The sequence below is a fragment of the Lonchura striata genome, chromosome 12, assembly GCF_046129695.1.
Source record: "Lonchura striata isolate bLonStr1 chromosome 12, bLonStr1.mat, whole genome shotgun sequence".
Classification (NCBI taxonomy): domain Eukaryota; kingdom Metazoa; phylum Chordata; class Aves; order Passeriformes; family Estrildidae; genus Lonchura; species Lonchura striata.
In genome coordinates this window covers 24,272,268-24,283,562 of record NC_134614.1, presented here as the reverse complement: position 1 = coordinate 24,283,562, position 11,295 = coordinate 24,272,268, and the positions used below count along the sequence as shown (strand labels likewise).

Here is an 11,295-nt window from a genome sequence, read left to right as displayed (position 1 = left end):
AGAGCCGGAAAAGAGGAAAAACGGGGGGAAAATAGGAAAAAAGCTCCATAATGGGGAAGAAATTACTCGGAGGAGGAAAAGATGTTTCCTTGGGTTTTTTCCCACTTTTCACCGCTTTTCCCCCCACGTTTTTCCCTTTTCCCACATTTTTCCTCATTTCCCCCCCCATATTTTTCCTCTCTTTTTCATACATTTTCCCTCGCTTTTTTCCCACTTTTTCTTCCCCTTTCCCCCGTATTTTTCCCATTTTCCCCACTGTGAAAAATGCTTATTCTGTGATTGGTTTTTTGCAAATGTTATAATAAATATTGTATGTGTAATGTTAGAAAGTCATGCTGTCAATTTTTCTAAGTAGTGTGATAAATGTCATTTTAAGTCACACCCTAACCCCTAACCCCAGTGGGGTTTTGGGGGTCCTGAAGGGAATTTTGGGCGTCCCAGGGGGGGTTTTGGAGTCCTGGGGAGAATTTTGGGTATCTCAAGAGGTTTTTGGGATGAATTTTGGGGTCCCAAAGAGAATTTTGTGGGTCCTGGGGAGGGTTTGGGTCCTGAAGTAGAATTTTGGGGGTCTCAGGGGGTTTTGGGGGGTCCCAGGAGGAATTTCAGGGACCCTGATAGGAATTTTGGGGGTCCCAGCGGGGGTTTTTGGAGTCCCAAAGGGAATTTTGGCCAACCCAGGGGGAGTTTTGGAGTCCTGGGGAGAATTTTGAGGGTCTCAGGGGGTTTTTGGGTGGAATTTTGTGGGTCCCGAGTGGAATTTTGTGGGTCCTGGGGAGGGTTTGGGGTTCTGAAGGGAATTTTGGGGGTTTCTGGGAGTTTTTGGGGAGTTCCAGTAGGAATTTTGGGGTCCTGAAGGGAAATTTGGGGGTCCCAGGGGGGGTTTTGGGGTCCCAAAGGGAATTTTGGAAGTCCCAGGGGGGATTTTGCAGTCCTGGAGAGGTTTTTGGGTGGCCCAGGGGGCCTTGTGATGTCCTGGAGAGAATTTTGGGGGTCTCAGGGGGTCTTGGGGAGGAATTTTGGGGGTCCCGAATATAATTTTGAAGGTCCTGCAGGGGTTTTGGGGTCCTGAAGAGAATTCTGGGGGTCTCAGGGGGCCTTTAGGGGGTCCCAGGAGGAAGTTTGGGGACCCTGAAGGGAATTCTGCCGCTCCCAGGGGGGTTTTTGGGATCCCAAAGGGAATTTTGCGCGTCCCAGGGGGAGTTATGGAGTCCTGGGGAGAATTTTGGGGGTCTCCGGGAGTTTTTGGGGTCCCAGGAGGAATTTCAGGGGTCCTAAAGGGAAATTTGGAGGTCCTGATGGATGTTTTGTGGTCCCAAAGGGAATTTTGGGCGTCCCAGGGGGGGGTTTGGAGTACTGGGGAGAATTTTGGGGATCTCAGAGCATTTATAGGTGGAATTTTGGGGGTCCCGAATAGAATTTTGGGGGTCCTAGGGGGTTTGTGGGGTCCTGAAGAGAATTCTGGGGGTCTCAGGGGGCTTTTGGTTGTCCCAGGAGGAATTTTGGGGACCCTGATGGGAATTTTGGGGATCTCAGGGGATTTTTGGGAGGAATTTTGGGGGTCCCGAGTAGAATTTTTGGCGTTCCAGGGATAGGTTTTGAGGTCCTGAAAAGAATTCTGGGGGTCTCAGGGGGCTTTTGGGGGTCCAAGGGTGGTTTTTGGGGTCCCAAAGGTAATTTTGGGTATCCCAGGGGGGGTTTTGGAGTCCTGGGGAGAATTTTAGGGAATCTCAGGAGGTTTTTGGGAGGAATTTTGGGGGTCCCGAGTAAAATTTTGGGGGTCCTGGGTGGGGTCTTGTGTTCCTGAAAAGAATTCTGGGGGTTTCAGGGGGCTTTTGGGCGTCCCAGGAGGAATATTTGTGAACCCTGATGGGAATTTTGGGGGTCTCAGGGGGTTTTTGGGAGGAATTATGGGGGTCCCGAGTAGAATTTTGGGGGTCCTGGGATAGGTTTGAGGTCCTGAAAAGAATTCTGGGGGTCTCAGGGGGTTTTGAGGGTCCCAAGAGGAATTTTCGGGACCCTGATGGGAATTTTAGGGTTCCCAGGGTGGTTTTTGGGGTCCCAAAGGGAATTTTGGGTGTCCCAGGGGGGTTTTGGAGTCCTGGGGAGAATTTTGGGGGTCTCAGGTAGTTTTGGGAGAAATTCTGGGGGTCCCGAATAGAATTTTGGGGGTTCTGGGGGGGGTTTTGGGGTCCTGAAAAGAATTCTGGGGATCTCAGGGGGCTTTTGGGGGTCCCAGGAGCAATTTTGGGGACCCTGATGAGAATTTTGGGGGTCCCAGGGTGGTTTTTGGGGTCCCAAAGGGAATTTTGGGCATCCCAGGGGGGTTTTGGAGTACTTGGGAGAATTTTGGGGGTCTCGGGGTTTTTGGGAGGAATTTTGGGGGTGCCGAGTAAAATTTTGGGGGTCCTGGGTGGGGATTTTGGGTTCCTGAATAGAATTCTGGGGGTTTCAGGGGGCTTTTGGGCGTCCCAGGAGGAATTTCATGGGTCCTAAAGAGAAATTTGGAGGTCCTGGGGGGTGTTTTGGGGTCCCAATGGGAATTTTGGGCATCCTAGGTGGGGTTTTGGACTCCTGGAGACAATTTTGGGGTTCTCAGGGAGTTTTTGGGAGGAATTTTGGGGGTCCCGAGTAGAATTTTGGGGGTCCTGGGGTAGGTTTTGAGGTCCTGAAAAGAATTCTGGGGGTTTCAGGGGGCTTCTGGGGGTCCCAGGAGGAATTTTGGGGACCCTGATGAGAATTTTGGGGTCCCAGGGTAGTTTTTGGGGTCCCAAAGGGAATTTTGGGTATCCCAGGGGAGGTTTCTGAATCCTTTGGAGAATTTTGGGGACCTCAGATTTTTGGGAGAAATTTTGGGGGTCCCAAATAGAATTTTGGGGGTCTTTTGGGGGTTTTGGTGTCCTGAAGGGAATTTTGGGGGTCTCAGGAGGTTTTTGGGGATCCCGGGGGGGTTCTGTGGTTCTATATGGAATTTTGGGGGTCCCAGGGGGATTTTTGGGGCTTCTGAAGGGAATTTTTGGATTCCCAGGGCTGTTTTTCGGGGATCCCGCTGGGTTTCTTTGGTGGTACCGGGGCTGTTTTTGGGGGATTCCGCTGGGTTGTTTTGGGGGTCCCGGGGGTGGTTTTGGGGTCCCCCTCTCACCAGTCCATGGACGCTTCCACTCCCCGGTTCCCGGTCAGCGCCAGCGCCTTCGCCCTGCGGGACCGGGGGGCTCCTGGTTATTTTTGCGGTGTTCCCGGGAGGGTCCTGTTATAAGTTGAGGCGAATAATTTGATTCAGCCTTTTAAGATCAATTAATAATTTTATTAATTACAGCAAGCGATAGCAAGCAAAACAGCGCTGGGTTCAGCTGGGAGCCTGGCTCCGCCAAAAGCTGACAACCTTTCCTTCTCTTCAGTACCTTTTTATCTTGCATGAGTGGGGGTGGTGAGTCTCGTTCCACCGTGGTTATCAGTCCCAAAAACAATGGATTTCACAAGTGGGGTGGTGTGTCTTCTTCCACTTCGGTTTATCAGTTTTCAGCAACAATGGATTTCCACTGCGGTTATCAGTTCCAGCCAGTCCTGCAAAATCTTTCACAATCTTTGTTTGTGGTTACCAGCCAAGCCTGCAAATTCCACGTCCCGACTTCCCCCCCTTTTATCCTAATTTCATACTTTTGATGAACAAACAAGTCAATGCAGTTTCTCACAGTCCTGAGGCGTCCCGGGAGTCCCGGGGTCTCCGGGGCCTTTCCGTGTCTATCCCCGCCCCCCCCCTCCAATAATCCCATTCCCGGTCCCGGTGCCGTTACCGGGTCCACTCCGGATGCTCCCGCCCGCCCTCCCCCGTTGTCCCCGGCCCTCCCCCGGTGTCCCAACGGTGCCAGCGCCTCCAGGGCGAGCCCGGGCCCGGTCCCACCGCCCTCCGCCATCACGGCGGCGCCGGGCTCGCGACGCGTGGAGGACGACGGTCGGCGCGAGACAGAAATGCAGAAAGCGTTCCGGTACGGACGGCGGCCTCCGAGGGATAAAAAGCCTCAACTGCGTTCTCGGACGGACGGCGTCTAGAGAGGGAGAGAAATCCTAAAATGCGTTGTGGTACGGACGGCGACCGTACAGGGACAGAAAGTATCAAATGCGTTATGGTACGGACGGCGGCCGTACAGGGACAGAAAGTATCAAATGCGTTGTGGTACGGACGGCGGCCGTAGGGGAACAAAAATCCTAAACTGCGTTCTCGTACGGACGGCGGCCGTACAGGGACAGAAAGTATCAATTTCGTTATGGTACGGACGGCGGCCGTGCAGGGACAGAAAATATCAACTGCGTTGTGGTACGGACGGCGGCCGTATATGGACAAAAAGTCTAAACTGCGTTCTCGTACGGACGGCGGCCGCATAGGGACAAAAATCCTAAACTGCGTTCTCGTACGGACGGCGGCTGTAGAGAGACAGAAAGTATCAAATGCGTTATGGTACGGACGGCGGCCGTATAGGGACAGAAAGTATCAAATGCGTTATGGTACGGACGGCGGCCGTACAGGGACAGAAAGTATCAAATGCGTTGTGGTACGGACGGCGGCCGTATAGGAACAAAAAGCCTAAACTGCGTTCTCGTACGGACGGCGGCTGTAGAGGGACAGAAAGTATCAAATGCGTTATGGTACGGACGGCGGCCGTATATGGACAAAAAGTCTAAACTGCGTTCTCGTACGGACGGCGGCCGCATAGGGACAAAAATCCTAAACTGCGTTCTCGTACGGACGGCGGCTGTAGAGGGACAGAAAGTATCAAATGCGTTATGGTACGGACGGCGGCCGTATATGGACAAAAAGTCTAAACTGCGTTCTCGTACGGACGGCGGCCGCATAGGGACAAAAATTCTAAACTGCGTTCTCGTACGGACGGCGGCTGTAGAGAGACAGAAAGTATCAAATGCGTTATGGTACGGACGGCGGCCGTATAGGGACAGAAAGTATCAAATGCGTTATGGTACGGACGGCGGCCGTACAGGGACAGAAAGTATCAAATGCGTTGTGGTACGGACGGCGGCCGTATAGGAACAAAAAGCCTAAACTGCGTTCTCGTACGGGAGGCGGCCGTACAGGGACAAAAAGTATCAAATTCGTTATGGTACGGACGGCGGCCGTACAGGGGCAGAAAGTATCAAAATAGTTATGGTACGGACGGCGTCTGGAGAAGGACAGAAAGACACAAAGCGTTTTGTTACGGACGTCGGCCGGAGAGGGACAGGAAGCCGCTCGCGCCGCCGCCATCCCCGGCGCCGCGGAGCCGCCTCCAGCCCTCCCCTCACTCACAGACACCGCCCCGCTCGCCGCTCGCTCCCTCCCCTCGCCCCTCCCGCCCCGTCTCGGCGGGTTTTGCAGGGCGCTGGCTGGGGGGCTGCAGTACCCCTTTCTGTCCACAAGGCGGCAGCACTGCCGCACGCCACCGCCGGGGGCCGCCGCTCGCCTCGGGGCCGCGGGCGGGGCAGGCGGCAAAAAAGAACGGGCGCCGTCCCCTGCGGAACGTCCTCGGTAGCAAATGCCCCGAAACATCTCGCGCGGAAAAGAACGCCAACAAAAAAAAAAAAAACCCTGCCTCTAACCCAACAAGAACCAAAAGAAAAACCCTTTTCTTTTAAACTGCATTTCAATGTATTTTATTTTTGTATTTTTCATATTTATATTCACATTCGGATTTATAATTCGGATTTAAAGGCCGGCAGGGGAGGGAAGAGGGACGGGGCACAGAGGAGGGAGAGAGGGGGAATGGAACGGAGTAGCGGGGCAGGGACAGGATAGGAAGGAGCCGGGTTTGGGGGGGACACGGAAACGGGGGAAAGAGAGGTAACTGAACACGGGCAGGAGGATGGAGCGGTAGAGAGAGGGACAGGAGGGGATCCTCCCGGCGCCCCGGCTCCGCCCCGGCTCAGCCCCGCCCTGCCCGGGATGCTGCGCTCGGCAGAGCTCGTCTCCGTTCGGCTGGACTCGGCTCCTCGGCCAGCTTCGGCTACTTTCGGCCACGCTCGGCTATTTCCGGCCGCATTCGCCTCCATTCGCCTCTTCGGCAAAGCTCGGCTCGCCTCGGCTGAACTCGGCAAAGCTCGGCTCCGCTCGCCTCCTCGGGCCCTTTCGGCTGCTTTCGGCCACGCTCGGCTATTCCCGCCCGTACCCGCCTCCATTCGCCCATTCCCACAGCTCGGCTCCCTCCGCCCGGCCTCGGCTCCCTCCGGCTCACACATTTCCTCAGGGCACCTCATTCCACTGCGCACAAATTGCAGCCCCTAAAAGGCTTGCGGCTCTTTCAACACACACACACTTGCTCCTTTAGGACAAGAATAGTTACATCTAAAAGCAATTCCCTCATTTTGCATCTCCTTTTTATTTAACGCCCCTCAAAACCCCATACATACCACAAGGAATGTGCAGTTCTGGTTCCCCCACCCCCCGTATGCTATTTGTACAAAGGACCTGGGGCAGCACACACTCGGGATTCAACCGAATAAAGCCCGGCTTCAATAATCAGAACTGACATTTCTTTACAAATTAGGTGCAGTTTTGTACAGTGCTGCGTACCCTCGGAGCCGAGTTGAGGAAAAAGAGCTACAGCACTGGAACCTAAGTTTTAGCAGCCAAGTCATTTGTAACTTGTGCCACAAAGTAAAACAAGCATAACTACAGTATTATCTGCTGAAGTTCTCCACTGTGGATTTCGGGTACAGCAGCACGTGCTTTACTCCCAACAAAAGCTGCTCAGGTGGGGGGAGCCGGGAAGCCAAGTCTCTCCACTTTGTCTGAACACCATCTTCCAGGAAGGTACTGCTTCCTCTCTCCCAGGCTCCCTTCAGCAAAGTGGCAAATACAGAATCCGGTGCCACAGGAGGCTCTTGGCTTACCTCCTTGTGGTTTTCAAACTGTTTAAAGCCAAACAAAAAGCATAAGAGAAAAACAGTGATGAGTATGAAACAAAAATCTCTTCAGCCACCTTTGTTTTGAGATGAGCTCTGAACTGAAGCTCTGGGAGCACAGGCGTGCAGTCCTGCTAGAACAGAGCTGCCCAGCAGTGTCCCCAGGGGCATCTGGAGTGTTCACACTGCTGAGCTGAGAAAAACTCACCAAACCCAGCCCAGGGGCCTGTGATCCTCCACCCACCTGGGGGAACTCCAGGTGCTGTAAACAGAGGCCACAGCGCACACCAGGCTCTGCTGTGCCCGGTGAGGAGTCTCTGTATGAGCCCTGAGCCCTGGCATCGCCTCCCAAACACCACAGAGACCTCTTGTGCCATCAGAGAAAAGCCCTGGAGCAAACGTGTGTCCCCAGCACGATCAACAAGAGATGCAGAATTACCTCCTCAATAAAAACGCTGTTTCTGATGGAAATGTAACCTCTGTCGACTACGAGGATTTTACAGGAATACTGGCTCAAGAATTCAGTGACTTCAGGGATTCCATACCACAGGTTCCTGGGACTGCTTGGGCATCCAGAGTCTATAGTATCGGTTAAACTGGTAGAGCTGAGGATACTTAGCAGCTTTCAGGGACTCGGGATCTTTGTCACAGAGCTGGAGCGTCAAGCAGGGAGCAAGGGGTTCTCTCGGAGAGTGCAGGAGGCCAGTGAAAACAGCACCAAGGTCCTCCACGACGTCTGCTCCTAGAAAAGCCAAATAAATTAAACTATTGACATGAGCACGGACACTGGGGCAACCTTCCTTACTTTGGGCCTTGCCAGCAGCCCACAGAGCCTCATGCAGAAAAGAACTGAACGAGATCAAAAAGTGTTCCTAGTGACCTAGACACATGCTCCTGGCCGCTGAGGTACCTGAAAAACCCTCCAGACATCATCAGCTCTTGCTGAAGCAAATAATCCACCTTCACTGTGTTGTGCCAAAAACACGCCCGGCCCTTAACAGGGAGAGACCCTGCCAGGCACCACCTCAGAGAAGACCCCGGCTGTACTGGGGGGGCACACCCAGCCAACGTGTACAAGTTAAACAGAATTTTCTGTCAGAACTGGGACTTTCAGCACCCCCCAGGTGCTACTCGACTGCCACATACACAGAGAGGGCTTCGTGAGGTGCTCTGGGGTTGGCCAGTCCTGCTCCAAGCCCTGCTGATGCCCCTGTGATTTTAACGCTGTCCTCAAGGAGGTGGTAGAACCTCACAGTATTTGCCCCTGGAGCTTAATTTCTGAAGTTTTCTTTGGGAAACGCATCCACTTCCTACTTAACAATGCAGTCCCCTCTCCCTGATCTCGGGAAGAGCTGCCTACAGGTATGGGAACCACCTCTCCTCTCCTCTGCCCTTAAAACACTGTGTTACTGAAGCCAACTACTTCCAGACCAAGACTGTCCATGCAGGCACAGTGTCCCTTCTCTTTAGGGTCAGGGAAAAAGGGCAGAAGCACCCACAGAGATTCACTGCCCCTCTTGAGCACAAAGCACCGTGAATCTGCACCTCCTTCTGCTTGCAGGGAAGATAATAAAGTGCCTCAAGGTAAAAAATGATAAATGGTAAAAAATTATTGCAAGAGGGTAGAAATGATGCCACTTTCACTCCACTGCTAGAAATTACACATAAAACATAAAAAAAACCTGTACCTGTTCCATTTTCAGACTGAAGCAACAGTATATTCCTGGCTCCTAATGCAGCAGGGACAACAGCACTGAAAGGAAATGTTTGGATAATCACATCTTCATTTAAAAAGAACCAGATTTCTTCATCTAAGCCATCACTGCCTTCCATCAGAACAGCCAGCATATCCACGACATCTAATAAGTGAAGGAAAAAATGTAAGCAGAGGATCCAGACTAACTGGGAAAACAACAGAGGTAGAATGCAACATTCCAGGAACACAAGGTATCTTTTTAATTCCCCAAAAAAACACAAAACAAACAAAACAAACAAAAAACTCCACCAGAATGGAAACATTTTATACGGCTGCCGTGAGGACTTTCTTGGGTTGTTACTGATGTTTGGAGGCGTGTAAGAGCAGTTAACACTTGTGTTTGTGATGCTTTTGCTTGCTTTTGTAACTTTTCCTTTAGTACTTTAATAGTTTTAACTAAAAATGTTTGTTGCTTTGTTGGTAACTAGTTATCTTTCTTAGTGTATTTTTTATAGTTTAATTAGTTTTTAATGTATTTAATATACTTCTTGTAGAAGCATTACATTTTTGTAAAGCATAATGCTTTAATAATGATTTACGTATAAACTTAGGCACTCTAGTTTTTTTTATTGCTGTTGTTGCTTTATTAATAAATGCTTTAAAAGTTGGTTTGGTTTTTTTTGCTTAATTTTTATATATGCTGGTAAACTTCTTGGGTCTTTTACTTGATCTATAGCTCGTTGAGTTAGTTGCATTGCCTTTTGACATTTTTTAGGTTTTAGCATAGCTTGTGCCTTAGTGAGAAAATATGGTCTTAAGCTTATTAATTTATCTATAGTTACTTTGTGAAGAGGATCTTTAGGCTGCTTTTGCATAGCTACAGCTTTATTAGCTTCTGCTTGCTAGTGTGCACTAAATAAAAGTTTCTGATGCAGTGACAAAATAAGTTTAGCAAGACTTTTATAATTTTTTGGTAGCAATATATTAGTACTCTAAATATAATTTAATATTTGCTTAGTTGGTTTATTAGTTACTCTAAATTGACTCACTGTAGCTTGCAACTGTGACAACAATTTTTAATCTAACGGTGTAATTTGAGCTGTTAACCTTTTGCTCGCTTGCTGCTGAAAAATTATAGGATAAGCTAGTTCTGCTGCTAGTTCTAAAGTTTGCTTATTTTCTTTGTTTAGTTTTTCTTTTGTTAGAATTGCCTAAACTTCTTTTTGCTCTCTGGCCAGAGCCTTTGTTAGGTCAGACTTTGCCTTAGGGGTTGATTTACTGACAGACAAACTGTGACAAACCAGTGATCTCTGTTTGGGGGGGCTGGAGGAGCCGTGGGCTCACAACACGACTCTGTTTCCGTGTCCTCAGGCACGGGTCGCAATGGAGGTAACTCCACTGTAGACACAGCAGGTGGCATGGAAATACTAGGTAATTAATTTTTTCTGCTATAACTTTCATTCTTCTCTAGTGTAGAAGTTGCTTGTGCAGCAGCTTTTTTTTCTGCCTGATGTTGTAATAACTCATTGTGAACTACCTTTTACAACTTTTTTAGCTTTTTGGCTGTCTTATCATCATCCAAAATGTCTTACTATAGTTTATCTTTAAACTTACGCTACTTAGACAACTTATGTACTGTATGAGGATTTATAAAGAACCCCTTAGCATACCTATATGTTAATAACCTTGGCAGATCTTTATGTAAATCAATGTTTTTAATCTGCCTTTTCTGCAAGAATGCAGTAAATAAATCATATGCTGCTTGCCTCTCCATACCTATATTGTCAGCGCTGTTGCAGCCCTCCGAGGTCGTCGGCAGCACGTATCGGCCAGGCTTGCCTCTGCAGTCACCTGGGGCACGGTGCACTCTATTTCAATTCAGGACCTGAACTCTTTTTCCTCACTCCAACGTGGCGCCCATCACATCGAGATCACCATTTCTGTGGAAAAATGACGGGAGACAAGCCTATTTTATAATGTTAATAAGTTTCAGTTTATTCTAAGCACGCATGTACAGTTATACCCGTTATAATGAAGCTCATGCATATTGCAAAACTTAGGCTCCTCATTGGTGTCTCTAGAACAGGTCAAGCCCGCCTTTGGGGCTTTTTACGCTTGCTTTGTTTTCCCTTACACTTATCTCTTTGCTGACCGTTCTGCTGCTGGGAACCAGCTCACCCAAGGACGTGTGATATTGTTGCTACATCCGCTATTGCTGCACTCTGCAGTTTTCAGCTACTGCTTCACTAACTGCACGTAGTCATGGCCTCTGTCCCGAAGCCACTCATCCACAAAACTCTCCACACACCGATCCGAATTTTTTGGCTCTATTCCCATTTTTTTTTTTTTGCCTTTTCCCCATTTTTTGCCTTTCCCGCATTTTTGGGCTCCTAAACCGTTTCTTTGTGCGATTTTCCCACATTTTCAGATCTTTTTCCCACTTTTCGGCTCTTTCGCCGACTTTGGTCACTTCCCCCCCATTTCCGAGCTCCCCGAACCCATTTTCGCCCTTCCCCAATTTTTGGTCTCTTTTCCCATTTTTGGCCACTTTCCCGCCATTTCCGCGTTCTCCCATCCCGTTTCCGGGCACCTTTTCCCGCTTTTTGGCCTGTTTTTCCCGTTTTTTCCCTTTTTTTCCCCATTTTTCGGGGCTCTCGCCTGGCACATTTCCCGCATCCGAGCCCTCATGGCGGCCGCGCACGCGCAGGAGC

General features: G+C 50.0%; 2 long non-coding RNA genes across 2 annotated transcripts; both read right to left on the bottom strand.

Annotated features, from left to right (window-relative positions):
- Positions 1–279: 279 nt before the first annotated feature.
- On the bottom strand, positions 280–3,813 carry LOC144246987 (uncharacterized). Its single transcript, XR_013340704.1, has 2 exons — positions 3,399–3,813; positions 280–3,244 (listed from the first exon to the last, which is right to left on the bottom strand). It is a non-coding gene; the product is annotated as an uncharacterized LOC144246987 (long non-coding RNA).
- Positions 3,814–5,624: 1,811 nt separating this feature from the next.
- LOC144247004 (uncharacterized) lies at positions 5,625–11,295 on the bottom strand. Its single transcript, XR_013340725.1, has 5 exons — positions 11,175–11,295; positions 10,361–10,524; positions 8,577–8,747; positions 7,328–7,630; positions 5,625–6,894 (listed from the first exon to the last, which is right to left on the bottom strand). It is a non-coding gene; the product is annotated as an uncharacterized LOC144247004 (long non-coding RNA).